We start from the raw sequence: 14521 nt of genomic DNA on the forward strand, positions 1-14521 counted from the left end.
ACATATTACAGAGAGGGAGGTGCTGGAAGTCTTAACGCGCATCAAGGTAGATAAATCTCCGGGACCTGATGAAATGTATCCCAGGACGTTATGGGAGGTTAGGGAGGAAATTGCGGATCCCCTCGCAGAGATATTTGAATCATCGACAGCTACAGGTGAGGTGCCTGAAGATTGGAGGGTAGCAAATGTTGTGCCTTTGTTTAAGAAGGGCAGCAGGGAAAAGCCTGGGAACTACAGACCGGTGAGCCTGACATCTGTAGTGGGTAAGATGTTGGAGGGTATTCTGAGAGACAGGATCTACAGGCATTTGGAGAGGCAGGGACTGATTAGGAACAGTCAGCATGGTTTTGTGAGAGAAAAATCATGTCTCACGAATTTGATTGAGTTTTTTGAAGGGGTAACCAAGAAGATAGATGAGGGCTGTGCAGTAGACGTGGTAGAAGCATTTGGACAGTTACATGGGTAAGATGGGTATAGAGGGATATGGGCCAAGTGCAGGCAATTGGGACTAGCTTAGTGGTATAAACTGGGCGACATGGACATGTTGGGCCGAAGGGCCTGTTTCCATGTTGTAACTTTTATGATTCTATGTTTCTTTCTTCATAGATGCTGCCTGACTTGCTGTGTGTTTCCAGCATTTTCTGTTTGTATTATTATTGAGACTATTTAAGCTAGTTTCATTTATTACCCTTAAAAACAGCAGAGACTTCTGTCCCAGCACTTTGCTCTGGAGTTGAACCAAAAGTAAAATATCAATGTATAATCGCACTGTTGTCAGACAACAGATGTTTCTATATGTTTTACATTGACTGTCCAGAAGCCACAGCAGGCCAAGTGAACATTCCTGACTACACTGGGCCCAATAAATGGCACTCAACTTACTCCTAGTTTAAGTAGCCATCGTTAGGCTGCTCATTGGGAAATGGTTCAATAACATGAATGTGTAAGTATTCTGTTATGTCAAGTGGAAAATTACTCTTCCAGCAGTATTTATTTCCATGGGGTACTGATCCTCTTGTATTCTAGTCCTCTTTGACTTGCCCTCTAGCGGCTTGTATTGATCTGGCCAGATGCTCCACTTTTTCTACACGCGTTGCATAAAGTCATTCCATATTAAGCCTTGTTGCTTGGGAGATGGAATTTTTTTTTGATAGATCTCTCGACAGTTTGTATCGCTACTCAGTTAGATGGCCTGAGGTGGACAAGGCTGAATAACTTTGATATTTAAACTTGCTTGTGTCATGATGACTTTGCAAAATAGCACTGAAATTGAAGGAAAAGTGAAATTGATAAAATGATTTTTCTGGAGTGTATTTTGTATAATCTGCAAGTTTTTTTTCCTATTAAAGTTTTTTCAAAAAAAAAGAACTTTTTTTTGATTTGTGCTTTGTCAAATAAAGTCCAGTACGTATCATATTTTCTGACCCCCACCCAAAACACACACTTCCTCTGACTCTAGCCTTTTGTGCAACCCCACCCTCCCTTCGCCCCATCAGTGGCAGCCATGCTCTGGAATTGCCTCCTCATAACTTTCCACTTCCCTTTCCTCTTTTAAAACTCTTAAAACCCACCTCCTTTGCAGCTTTTGGTCATCCTTCCTAATCTTTCCTCCTTTGACACGGTATCTATATTTATTTTACACCTCCTATGAAGCACCTTGTGGTGATTTTCTATGTTGAGTTGCATTTCTATAGCACCTTTTTAAACAGTGAAGCTCATATATAAATGCTGAATGTGCTGGTGTTACATTCCACTGTGCACAGTCTTGAGGCAGGCCATTAATCTGTTCATTTTAAATTGGTTAATGTCCAACTAAAAATAGTGCACTGCAATACAAGTGTGTTTGGCTGTGTAACAGATTTGGACGTGACACCAGTTGGTAATGTCACTTATTAATAGTCAAATCAAACATGTAAAGGTATCAAAGATCAAAACAATATTTATCCCATTTGATCTCTGGGCAGAGGTTGTAATTAAGTTGGCGACGTGGTCGTTTCATATTTTCCAACAGTGAGGTGTTTGTCTGACAGTGATGTCGTCTTCAGGCAGTTAAGTGTTTTTTCGACAGTTGGATGGTCTTCGCTGATTCCTTTGCTCTGAGCTCAAAAAAATTGAGTTTTTATGTTCCCCAGCAGGAAACTCACACCCTCTATGGAACAACACTCAAGACCCTTTATAGATTAATAAAATTGTTTTTCAAAGAATTCAAGATTGTCCACTTGTTTTAACATTACTCATTTAACCACAAGTCCCTTTTCAGGGTAGTTTTTCAAGGTGACCAGTTTGTTTGACCACATTGTCTCATGATCCTGGTCTTATTGCTATCTTTGGACTTTTCTTCTGGATTTTCAGTCATTGTTCTTCTTTTATCATGTAGTTGCCTTGTCTAGCAAGGAGGGTGACAAGGGTCAGTCACTAGTCAAAGGTTAACTGTTTATAATTCAGCAAAATATGCAGTACAGCCTGCAGAGCATGATGGTTAGTAGCGTTAAGAGAAATGTCAATTTTTCCCGTATTTCCAATATTCTTAGACCTTGAAGGGGAGAAGACTAAGTTTTTGTCCCCTCACTTATCTAATTAATCTAGTCCAATGGGGAATGGTTTGGAAGGGCACACATTTTGTTTTTAACTTGGACACCCACCTGTGGGCCCAGCAGGTAGAAACCATTAGGGATAGGGTAACCAGTATGATCAGGAAAGCATATGATACTAAATGTGTCCATGGGGATTCACCAGCATCACAGACATTCTGCCATCATGATTTAACCTCAAGTATACATTTCTCTCTTTTGACCAGATGTTTGAGAAGTAACACTTCTATCCAAGACGCTTTTAAGACTGAAAGAGGGATTGGGGTCCTGAATTGAATTACAGCCTATAATGTTTTTTCCATCAAGTCCCCACGGATCTTCAGTCTGATGACGACATGATCAACTATAGTTACCAGGGCGACCCGATGGGACCGGAATCCACAATCCCCAGATTAGGAGTGAGAAAACCCTAAAGGTTTCGCTCTCATCTATCCTTCAATAAGCCTGTAAGTTCTAAGTGGCCATGCCTCCATCTAATGTTCCTGATAGCACGTTTACACTTATTGCTTTTGTGACCACAATTTACAACCACTCGAAAGTTTTCTATCTGGAGGGTAATGTCTACTTGCATTTTTGTATCATTGTGGCCATGACAAACACCAATATCTTAGCCCCAATTTGGTAATTCTGGTTACCAAATGCAAGATGTTAACCACCAAACTGGACATATGGTGTTGCCTTACGTGTAACACAATACCTTCCTCTCTCCAAATAAACGACGTTGGTCCTTTTCCAATTCAATAGTACAATTTGGGGATTCTTCATCCAGGGTGAAACCATAAGCTGGCAGTGCACTTTATAAAACATCGCATCTGCACAACAAGGATCCACTTTTCCTCGAACAGCATGAAGTGTTTGGTGCAATCCAGAACCCTTCTTTTCCCCTTTACTTATATCTTTGGATAATTTACACATTCCTTTATGTATATCATTGATTCCACTTTAAATACTTTCGTCAGTTTTACATCAGATAGCAATGGTATTGCCACCACCACAGTAATCAGTAGCGAAATGATGTCTCTTTTTGCTTGCAAAGCTTGTTGGCATAATCCAAGTCTTTGCACCTTACACCAATCCATAGTCCTATCTGATTTCCAGATTTTCATTTGTTTGTCCAATATAAAATTTGGGATCCAATTGTTTTCCATAGCATTTTAACCCCCTTTTGAACCTGAACATTGTAAAAACCCTTCATACATAATTGCCTTTAAGATCTGTTGTTCTTTAGATTTTGTTATTCTGAATGACAGTATCCCTAACCTGTGTCTCTGCCAGTCCTTTTATTAAAACTTGGGACTCTCCTTGTTCTGATATAACATCCCCTGTTTGCCTATTCCTTTATTTTGGAGATTAATTCCACAGGTTCCTCAGACCCCTTTAGTTTCTTTTCTAACATTTTATGGACACTTGCCATGATCACTTTGTACTAAAACAAAACCTCACTTCTGGATTTTGTACAAATCGCGTCTTTTGTGATCACGTTAAGTGTGTCGTTTTTTTAAACATTTTTTTCTTTTAGGTGTTTGATTTTGTCAACACGAAACATCGATTAGTCACATGGCTGGCATGCCAATTTGTAACATATTTGGACATGACACCAATTGGTAATCTGTCTCATTAATAGTCAAATCAAAAATGTAAAGTTATCAAGTATTTAGATTATAAAACAAAATATTACCCCATTTAATATCTGGGCAGAGGTTGTAATGAAGTTGGCGACGTGGTCGTTTCATGTTTTCTGACAGAGAGTGAGTCTTCTGATAGTCAAGTGTTCTTCAGACAACTAAGTGTTCTCTCGACAGTTGGATGGTCTTCGCTGATTCTTCTGCCCTGAGCTCAAAAGACGTTGGGTTTTTATGTCCTGTCCCGTCGCGCTCTTTTCCCCTCCCCCCAAAACCAAAAACCTGGCAGGAAACTCGCACCATCTATGGAACAACACTCGGGACCCTTATAGATTAACAAAGTTGTTTTTCAAAGAATTCAAGATGATCAGCTTGTTTTAACATTACTCATTTCACCACAAGACCCTTTTCGGGGTAGTTTTTCAAGGTGACCAGTTTTTGACTGCATTGTTTTATTGCTATCTTTGAATTATTCTGTTTTTTGGGTCATTGTTCCTCTTTTATCACGTAACTGCCTTGTCTAGCAAGGAGGATGATAAGGGTCAGTCACTAGTCAAAGGTTAACAGTTTACAATTCAGCAAAATATGCAAAACAGTCTGCAGATTATGATTGTTAGTAGTGTTAAGAAAAATGTCAATTTTTTTTCCTATTTCCAATATTCTTACAGCTGTGAACTTTGTATCAGAAATATACCTTAATCAGTGAAGTGCAGGAGAAGGGGTGAATTTGTTAATCTCAACTTGTTAAGCAAAATGTTTGGGTCTGGATTGTTATGCTGCTAGAATAGATTTGTCGATACAGCTATTTTGTATTGACTGCAATGCATACATTTAAGTATTTGTGTCGTGCCCTGACATTCTAATATGGATACAGAATAAACACAGTGCAAAGGGGAGGATAAGACATTTGGATTAGCAGTGAAATTGTTTTCAAGTAATTGTGTAACTGAATTCTTTCCTTTACATGGCTATGACTCCAGCCATTTTAACAAAAAAAAACATAGCTGGCATAATGAGAAGAGTTATATCTATCTGCCTTTTTTTAAAAACTCCAAAAAATCTAGACCTTGATGTAGTTCCACTTTTCAACTAAAGTTGGTGTTGAATTTTGGGGAGGGTGGGTGAGGATGAAGCCTGAAGCAAATTAATTTTTGCCACATTGGTCTATTGTTAAAAGGTGGCTTTTTTCGTTTGCTCCCATTCTAATTAAGTGTTGGGGCTGTGTTAAATCTCCTGCATGCCAACAATTTTTTAACATTTGCAGTGTTTGCTCTTGTGTGCACCAGCACTAACAGAGAGTGACAAACAGAACAGCAACCTTTGCAACAGTTTCAGAAGTAACTTTAAAAAATCTTGACTTCGAGAATACTAAAGGATGCATGCATTATTCCAGTGGATCTTTCACAAATAAATTGTGCTGATTACACTGATTTTTGAATGCATAAATTAGGTTGAAAAATTCATCTTCCGCTATAATTCAAAACATGCAAGTGCGATCTGCAAGTATGAAAGTTGGAGGGTATGTTGATTATGCTACGAGGAAGAATATATTGCTGAAGTATGTGAATTAGACCTAATCTGCATGCATGAATTAAGTTAATTAGTAAACAGACAATAACTCAACTCTGTGCAACCTGTATGGTATATTTGATAGGCTGAAAGGGAGAATAAATTAAAATGTATGCTAATTACAACTAATTTGTACATTGGTTACAAAATAGACTTTCCTCCAATTCAAATACTTTAATTGCCTGTGAAATGTCATTTCTATTATTTTAAATAATGCATTAATATTTTCATCTTGATTGATATTGAGGCTTGTCAAATCCAGCTGAGACATTAAGTTACTGATTCACTCTCACCTCTGCTTTATTCATCCCACATTTGATTACGGAAGCAGAAGTTATACTGTGCACCTCATTCAGCCAGTTAGACTTCTGTGCCACAAGACACATCAAGTCTACATAGTAAGGATTGATGTAATAGAACTAATTTTTTAGTTAACTGTACAATTAACCAAATGAGTTATGGAATGCACCATGTGAGCATTCAATCAGAAGTACTGTAAGCTTTGTGCGTCTCTGGAAAATCTAATACTTCAATTACTTTTATTACCAAATGCAGCTGCCAATATCTTAGGTCGGGAATTCCAGGATTTTGACCCAACATTTTTGGAGTTCTCAGTACAAGGAGTGCAGCAGTTTAAGGAGAAGGCCTACAGCCACAAACTCGGGTCGGACAACAAGTGTGTGCTTTGCCAGTTTCGCCCATATCCTGAAGTTTTAAAAAATTCAAACTTTTGTCTTTTTGCTTATTTCCTTCTCTAAGTCGCATAGATTTTCAGATGTAATTTGTATTGATGTTCTGTTAATAACTGGTTAGCCAAGCACAGTTTTTTAAAAATTGAGCTTCAGAAAGATATTGTGTCCATCAAGATGAGGGTAATAATCCTTGAGAACCGAACTGTTCGCCATTTTAGGCACACTGTCAGCATCAAGGGATTATAGGGCGTATCAAGCATAGTCACCTGTCAGTAATGCCCTGGCCCCACCCTCAAGAGCATTCCTGTGGCTTTCCTTAATGGCATTGCCAATTTAATGCCAACTCATTCCAAATTAGGAACAGTTGTTAACCATGGTCCCAAACCCACTCGGAACTAGGTTGAGACTTATTACCCTGCCAACTTAGAACCTTTTAAAGCCAGCAAGTAGAGAAGACTTTTATTCCTTTTAGGTTGGGCTTAATTTGAACCTGTGTTCCAGAGGTAAAGGGATACTGAGCTAACCAGTTGCGTTGCTCAGTCACCCTTAAACTTATTTCCATTTCATTTCTCCATTTATTTTCTTTTAGTGATGAAATATCAGGTCTGATTTATGCTGTAGTTCTGAAGGAGCACGTAATTCATTGTTTTCTCAAAATATTTCCTATGCATCTTTCCCAAGATTTGGTTACTTTTTAAAAAATATATTGACATTTATCTGAAATGAGAATAAGAGGAAAGTATTAGAGCCATTTTTATGAATTGCTGGTCTGAGCACAAAGCCTTACTCACTGGGAGATATGTGGTCCCACCTGTCAAGGTTTCTGTGCAATTGTAAAACCAGCCCTTATGGGTCACTATTTTGTGTCACATGCCTTCTATTGTATATTTTTGTTGATCAATACATTTTGAAGTTATTTGCTAAAGTTGCGGTAGTCAAGATATTCAAAATGAACGACATAGTTGTTTTGCTAGAGTATCAGTGATTGTTATTTTCACCTTTTCTGTTGCATGATATTTTTAAATGGTTCCAGTGAGAGTTGCATATTGTTTCCTCAGTTATTTACAATTTATGATTAAGAATTACAGGCTATTCAGTTGTTTTCCTGAACTGTGAGGGGATTGAGATCTAGTTCAAGAACAATAATAGATGGGTTGTACGGAGGCATCTGAGGCCACCTGCTGTAGCAGCAATACAAACTGTCCAATGTTATATATTTGTGGTGCTTGCACTGTTGGCAGTATACTAACATGCAGTGTACTTGCTCTATGGATACTCAGCACATATCCTATAAATATGTGCTTTTTTTGTATGCTTCAGCTATTACCATTAAAGCTGGCAGGATTGGGGCAGCGCTTCTTTAAGTGGGCACCATGTGTAAATGGGCATCATGGAATAAAAGACCCGATCTAGGTTTGAAAAAAAAGTATAAAATGCAGTGAATATTGCTGTTATGTAAGTACAATTTTGCATTGAATTTATTTTGGTGTCAAATGTAAATCTGAAATTAATAAGAGTGGCTCTGTACAGACTCCTGTGTAATCAGTATCCTGTTATCTTTCGATTGGATCATCTTTTTTAAAAAAACAAGTAGGCTAAGTGTCCATTGATGTTGTCAGCTGTGGGATAACAGCTGGCGTTGACACCATACGAATGAATAGTGGCCGGCATAGGTACTGGCATGAGTCCAATTGTCCTCCTAGACTTATGCTTAAGCATGCTTGTAACAAAAACAAAATGCTGAAAATTTGTTTTTGATTTCCAGCAAAAAGACTATATAGTTTTTTTTTGTTTTTCTCAGCATGTGTGAGCCATATGTGCTGAGTATTTGGGTTTTGTCTGAAATTCCAAGCACTGCTGTGATTTTGCAGGTTAGTGCTTCTGCATTCAAAGGAGTACCCAAATTTTAGAGTAAGTATAATACAAGCCTCAAATTTCCACTTGTCTTTTATTTTAATGCTGTCATAACACATTTTTTCCCTTTTTGAAAATGGGTTACTGACAGCTTTAAAATAATGCAGATTGGAAAATGTAGGCTAGGGCTTGAGTGATGAATGTTGTTACACTGCTATTAGCAGTGGGACATTACATCATCACTTAGTGCAGGTTTTTAGTATATTAATCATAGTCATTGAAGTGTACAACACATTTAGCCCATTGTCTCTTATAGGCTTTCTGCTAGTGCAATCCAAAATAAACCCCCTTGCTCTGCATTCCCTATACCACTGTATCTTCCTCGTCTTCAAACCTTTACCCGTTAAAAAAAAATTCAATGATGCTTCAGCTCTTCCCAGTGATGAGACATTCCATGCTTCAATAACCCCCTGCAAGAAAATTTCTCCTCTCCCCTCTCCTTACTCTTTTTTTAAAGTGATTTTTAATTGATTAAACCCTCATCATTGACATCCTAACCACAGGAAATTGTCTTTCCCTATTGACTATATAACATTTTTTATCATTTTCAAGACACATCATTCGATCTCCAGTGCATGATGGAAATAGTCCCAGATTCTAAAGCCTCTCCACTAACTAAAGTTTCCCATCCCTGGCATCTACAAAATGCATTGCAGCAACTCACTAAGCCTTCCTTGACAGCACCTCCCAAACCAAAGACCTCTGCCACTTAGAAGGACGAGGACAAGGGCAGCAGACGCATGGGGACACCACCACCTGCAAGTTCCCCTCCAAGTCTCTCACCATCCTGACTTGGAAATATATCGCTGTTCCTTTATCATCGCTGGGTCAAAATACTGGAACTCCCTACCTAACAGCACTGTGGGAGAACCTTCACACGGACTGCAGGGGTTCAAGGCGGATCACCACCACCTTCTCAAGGGCAATTAGGGATGGGCGATAAATGCTGGCCTTGCCAGCGATGTCCACATCCAGTGAATGAGTAAAAAAAAATCATGCTGGTGAATCTGATGGATTCCCTCGATGGCTTTAGAACCTTTTTATTATGGGACACCTTAAACTGCACATAATTTTTTTACATGGCAATTGTTAGAATACCATCATTACTTGTACTCTATGGCCCTATTTATGAAACCCAAAATGCTATTGACCATTTTAATAACTTTTAGTAGCTGCACTTGCATTTTGAGCAAATTATGCATTTGAATATCTGAGTGACTTAGTCCATACCCTTCAGCATCTTTCCATTGAGTCTATACCCCCCATGCCTTGTTTCTCTTAAAATGTATTACATCACACTCCTCCACATTAAGTTACATCTACCACCTGTCTGCCCATTCTACTAACTTGTCTATGTCCTCTTGATTTTTTTTTTAAAAGTCCTCTTTGCTGTTTGGCAAATCCCCGATTTTAGTGTAGTCAACAAATTTCAATATGATGCCCCCTGTATTAAAGTCCAAATTATGTGAGCTAAAGTGGACCCAACATTGATGCCTAAAGTACACATCTTTCAACCTTTCTCCAATGAGCAGTACTCATTAAATCTAATCCCTCGTTTCCTGTCCACAAGCCACCTTTACCAACGTTCTGCTACATTTCATTGCACCATATGCATGACGTTTTATAAAAGACTCTTGCGATACTTTTGAAAGCCACCTGAAAATATACACAACGCACCTACTGTATTCCCTATCTAATCAGTCACCTCTTCAAACTATTAAATTTGCCAAATAAATCTGTGCTGACTGTACTTAATTATCCATGTATTTCTAAATGCTCACTATTTGATCCAGAATTGTGGATCTAAGAGTTTGTCCACAACTGACATTAGACTGGTCTATAATTACCCAGTTACATTGGTTACCCACCAGCCCCAGCACAATTTGTTTGAGGATTGAAAAATTGTGACTACAGCCTTTGCTATTTCTCTAGACTTCCTTCAACGCGCCAGTCATGGCATCAAGGCCTGGTGACTTATGCACCTTGAGTTCTGCTATTTTTTTAAAAAAGAACCAATTCCTTTCTTATAGTTATCTCTGACAATTGTTCCACATTTGTTCAGTTGCATCTCGTACACCTGCATTTTTCTTGTGGGTAGCAAGAGTTGGTTATTTTCAGGGCTGTTAAGTAATCACAGTTAACTTATACGATTGATGTTAATTTTTTGGCAATTTTTTAAACGCGGTAATTACGGAAGTTGCCAAATGGAGCCTATGAAGGGCGGGTCCACATCAGGTAAAATGTGAGATGGAGCAATGACACACTGCGGGTAGGGTTCCCAACCTTCCCGGAATGACCAGTAGTCTCCCGAAATGGGGCATAGGTTTCCACAACCTGCCTCTAGTAAGCCAGGAGATCATTGGATTTACGTTTTTATGGAGATTATTTGCGTGGCGATCGTTTCAAATTTCCCACCGCAATGCGCCCCTCCCCCCACTCCGTGACAACACGGGCTGCTGCTCAGAGAAGCCTCCGGCTCGGTGACGTTACCCGACCACCACGCAGAGGGCCAGACGTTCAGGGGAGTCTCAGCAATTGCGGGGTGGGGGTCTCTGAAATCAATGGGAGGGAAGAGACTAGGGAATGAAGGCTCGGGAAGAGAGATGTGGGGACCGGGGGCACCGGACCTGGTGTCTGCATCACCAGAGGATATCTTGTGTTGTTGAGATGGTCCTCCCACATCTTTGGTTTCCTTGCTGTGCTTTTGGGCTCTCCTAGTAACCTAGTATCTTGCTGTTTAAGAGATTACAAGTTAAGATTTGCATATGAATGTCCTCAATTATAACTTTTTTATTTCTATTATGTCAAAATTTGAAAATATTATTTGCAGATGTAGAATCTTCAGTAAGCACAGAAGTATCTTTTAGTCAACTCTATGGATGGAAATGCATGATCAAGTTCCCGGAGTACCTATTTCAACAAAGATGTAACAACTAAGAGGTTTGGCATCCAGAAGACCAAATGATTGGACTCTTTAGATAAATTTATTATACAGTGGATTCTTTTAATAGTAAGGAGCATTCAGGTAAATTTGGATCCCCAACCCCAAAAAAACATAATTCATTAAATTTAGGGTGTGAATACCGATGTACCCCACCTTGTGCAAAGAATTACATTGAGCATCAGTAATAAAACAAACTTGAATGAGATGAATGCAGTAATTGTATCAATTAAATGTGATTTAAACCAAGATTAACAGATTAAATTTGTTCGAGATTTATTGTGATTTTTTAAAAAATTGCTTGACAGACTTAGTTTACATTTTCTCATCTCCCTTTTTCAGCGTTCGCTCTGCTTCAGACTATTCCCTGTTTGAGAGGCCCTAGTTTATTTGTTTGCGCAGGCACAGCCTGGATTGTGAATACCAGACTATATAGGAGTTTGGTGCTCTTTAGCTGTTACATAAAGGAAGGTAATACCTACATGACAATAGATGTCCTTTGTGACCCAATTTAATTCACTATTACTTGAGGAAAGACAGAACAGCTTATTACAAAATTCTATCAAATGTCTTTCCTTTGAGAGCTGCAGACTGCTTCCCTCCCCCTATAATCAATCTGTGAATGTCACATGAGCACTTTAATCCATATTTGAAGCAAAACTGTCAGTAAATAGATTTGTGATGAGATTGAAATCTTTTAAAGTTGAAAATGACAATAATAAAATAATTACAGAATTCAAAAGGGAAATTTATTTTCATTGCATCCTTTCATGAATGTAATCCAAGATGATTGGAAGTAAATCTTGAGCATAATTCAACAGGCTCATTTTTACTATAATAACTGTTATGTTTCGAACATAATTTAAATTCCATTATTGAGCGCCTCATCCTAACCGAGGCCTGCCATTTTAAGTAAACGTCCACAGGAGCTAGCAACTTAACTTTTAATATTATTTCTCAGTCTGCAGATTCGTAAACAATGACATGGCTTGAAAAGAGTTCTCCCAGAAAGTAAGGATGGTAGCAACACTAAGTGAGACATCCCAGATGAAAGAATAAATGCTGCTCGCATTTCTTGCAACGGGGTGGAATCTGTCCAGTGGGATTCGTCCCAATTTGTCGCAATTCCCCAGTCTGTGAGGCTGCAATGGGTCTGAAAATTGAGTGTGGGCTATAAGATTCCATGAGCTGTTTGAGAATATGTAACTTAGTCTTTTGAAAATAAGTCACATTGACTGTCAAAGGGACCAATTTTGTGACCAATAAGTCACATTCACTTGTTAAAGGGACCAATTTGCAACACACTTTAAATTAGGAAATAGCTTTACAATGTGAAGGCTTTGAAAACTGAACTTTGTGAATTATATCAAGAAGTCTTGGTGCAGCATACATCAGTGTATTGGAGTGAGGGGCTACCGATTAGAAATCTGTTCAGAATATATTGCACTTGTGTATCAACGTCGAATTCTATATACAGTATTTACAATATGTATAATACTGTATTTACAGAACTTTGACAATAGTGGTTATGTCACTGGACTAATAATCCTGAGAATGTGTATTCATATCCCACCATGGTAGTTTGAGAATTTGAATTTATTTTTAGATTCATGTTAGATTGTCGTCAAAACTCAATTGATTCACAAATGTTTTTTAGGGAAGGAAACCTGTCGTTACTGGGACTGGCCTATATGTGACAAAGATGAGGATCACAATTTGTGCACTGAGTATAACTTGGCTGTGTATAATTATTTATATCTGCACATTAGCAACAGCCTACTGAGCTTGTGTGTCAGGTTGACAATTATAGGTAGATATAGGGCAGCTCCACGTAACATGCAATTAATTCTGAGCACAACTAATAAGAACCAACACAGTCTTTTCTATGATCACCTTGGGTGAGTCCTGCTGGTAGTGTTGCTGAAGGAAATTGAGGTTTAATGACTGAAAATGATAGCAATGCATTGTCAATTTATGCCACTACTGGGGTCAATTCTGCATTAATATTATAATCCAACTAAAATGACATGAAGAAAAATGGTGCCTTTTTAAAACTATAAAATAAATTAGAATTCTTTCTTGCATCTACTATACTTTTTTGTGTTTTTGTTTATCGTTCAAGTCCATAAACTGCAATAATTCTAAAAGGAGAGAGCACTGCGAGACCGCGATCTTCCATTTGTCTTATTAGAGGTGGATTGAGTGGACAACAGTTAATTGAATAAAAGTAACTAGACCACTAGTGAATGATTAAAAGCTTAACAGCCTGAGCTCAGAATATTTGGGGGGTGAAATTCTTCTTGATAAGAAAACGGGACTGTTTTTCTCTGTATTTAATCTGCATATGCTCAGAAAATTAATGTTTGTTTCAGAAACTACATCATTCCAGCAGTTTTGTTGTGGAAAAAATATGCATATTCCCTTTTTTGTTAGAAGAAACACAAGATTCATTGGTTTGATCAGAAAGAAAGAATTGAATAAAGTTGGAACCTAACAAATAAGCTAAGGATTGAGTAATACAGGTCTGACTCACTGAAGGTTTACTTTTCTTTGCACCACAAAATCCTTTTGAATAATCTGTTGCAACGTATATTGAGTGGTTTTATGAATTTATCCAAACATTGACACAAAGTAATGATTTCAATCTGTGGGGCCTTCCTTTCATGTGCTCTGACAAAATTGACATGCTGATCGTGTGTCAATTGAGTTGACTACACAATTTGGAGTGGCAGAAAAGAGTGGACTTTTTAAAAAAAAACTCCTTGTGATAAAGATTTCAATAGTTTTAATTAATAGATAACAATGGCGTGATACACTCAATGTTGCCATTGGGTGTACATGTGTATCTTGTAATTATATATGTGCACTTTTTTAATAGAGGTATTTTAAAAGCAAAAAAGTGCAGTTTTCAGAAACTGCACCACAAAAAAGTGGCAAGCTGCAGCTATCCGAGCAGTGTGCATTTTTAAGTGATTTACGTCACACTAGATCACAACTTTATACTATAATGAGTTGAGTCTGATGGGGTAGTACATAAATTCTGAAATGCCTTTATGAATAATATGCAACCAGATGAAAATCTGTTTTTATGGAGTTAATTTCTTTTTATTTGCTTTTCCTCTTTTCATCCTGGAAGTTGTTGCATTTTAATGTTTCATGTGAGGTTTAATTTGTTTTTGGATTAGTACCAGC

Source organism: Heptranchias perlo, chromosome 11, assembly GCF_035084215.1.
Source record: "Heptranchias perlo isolate sHepPer1 chromosome 11, sHepPer1.hap1, whole genome shotgun sequence".
Lineage (NCBI taxonomy): Eukaryota > Metazoa > Chordata > Chondrichthyes > Hexanchiformes > Hexanchidae > Heptranchias > Heptranchias perlo.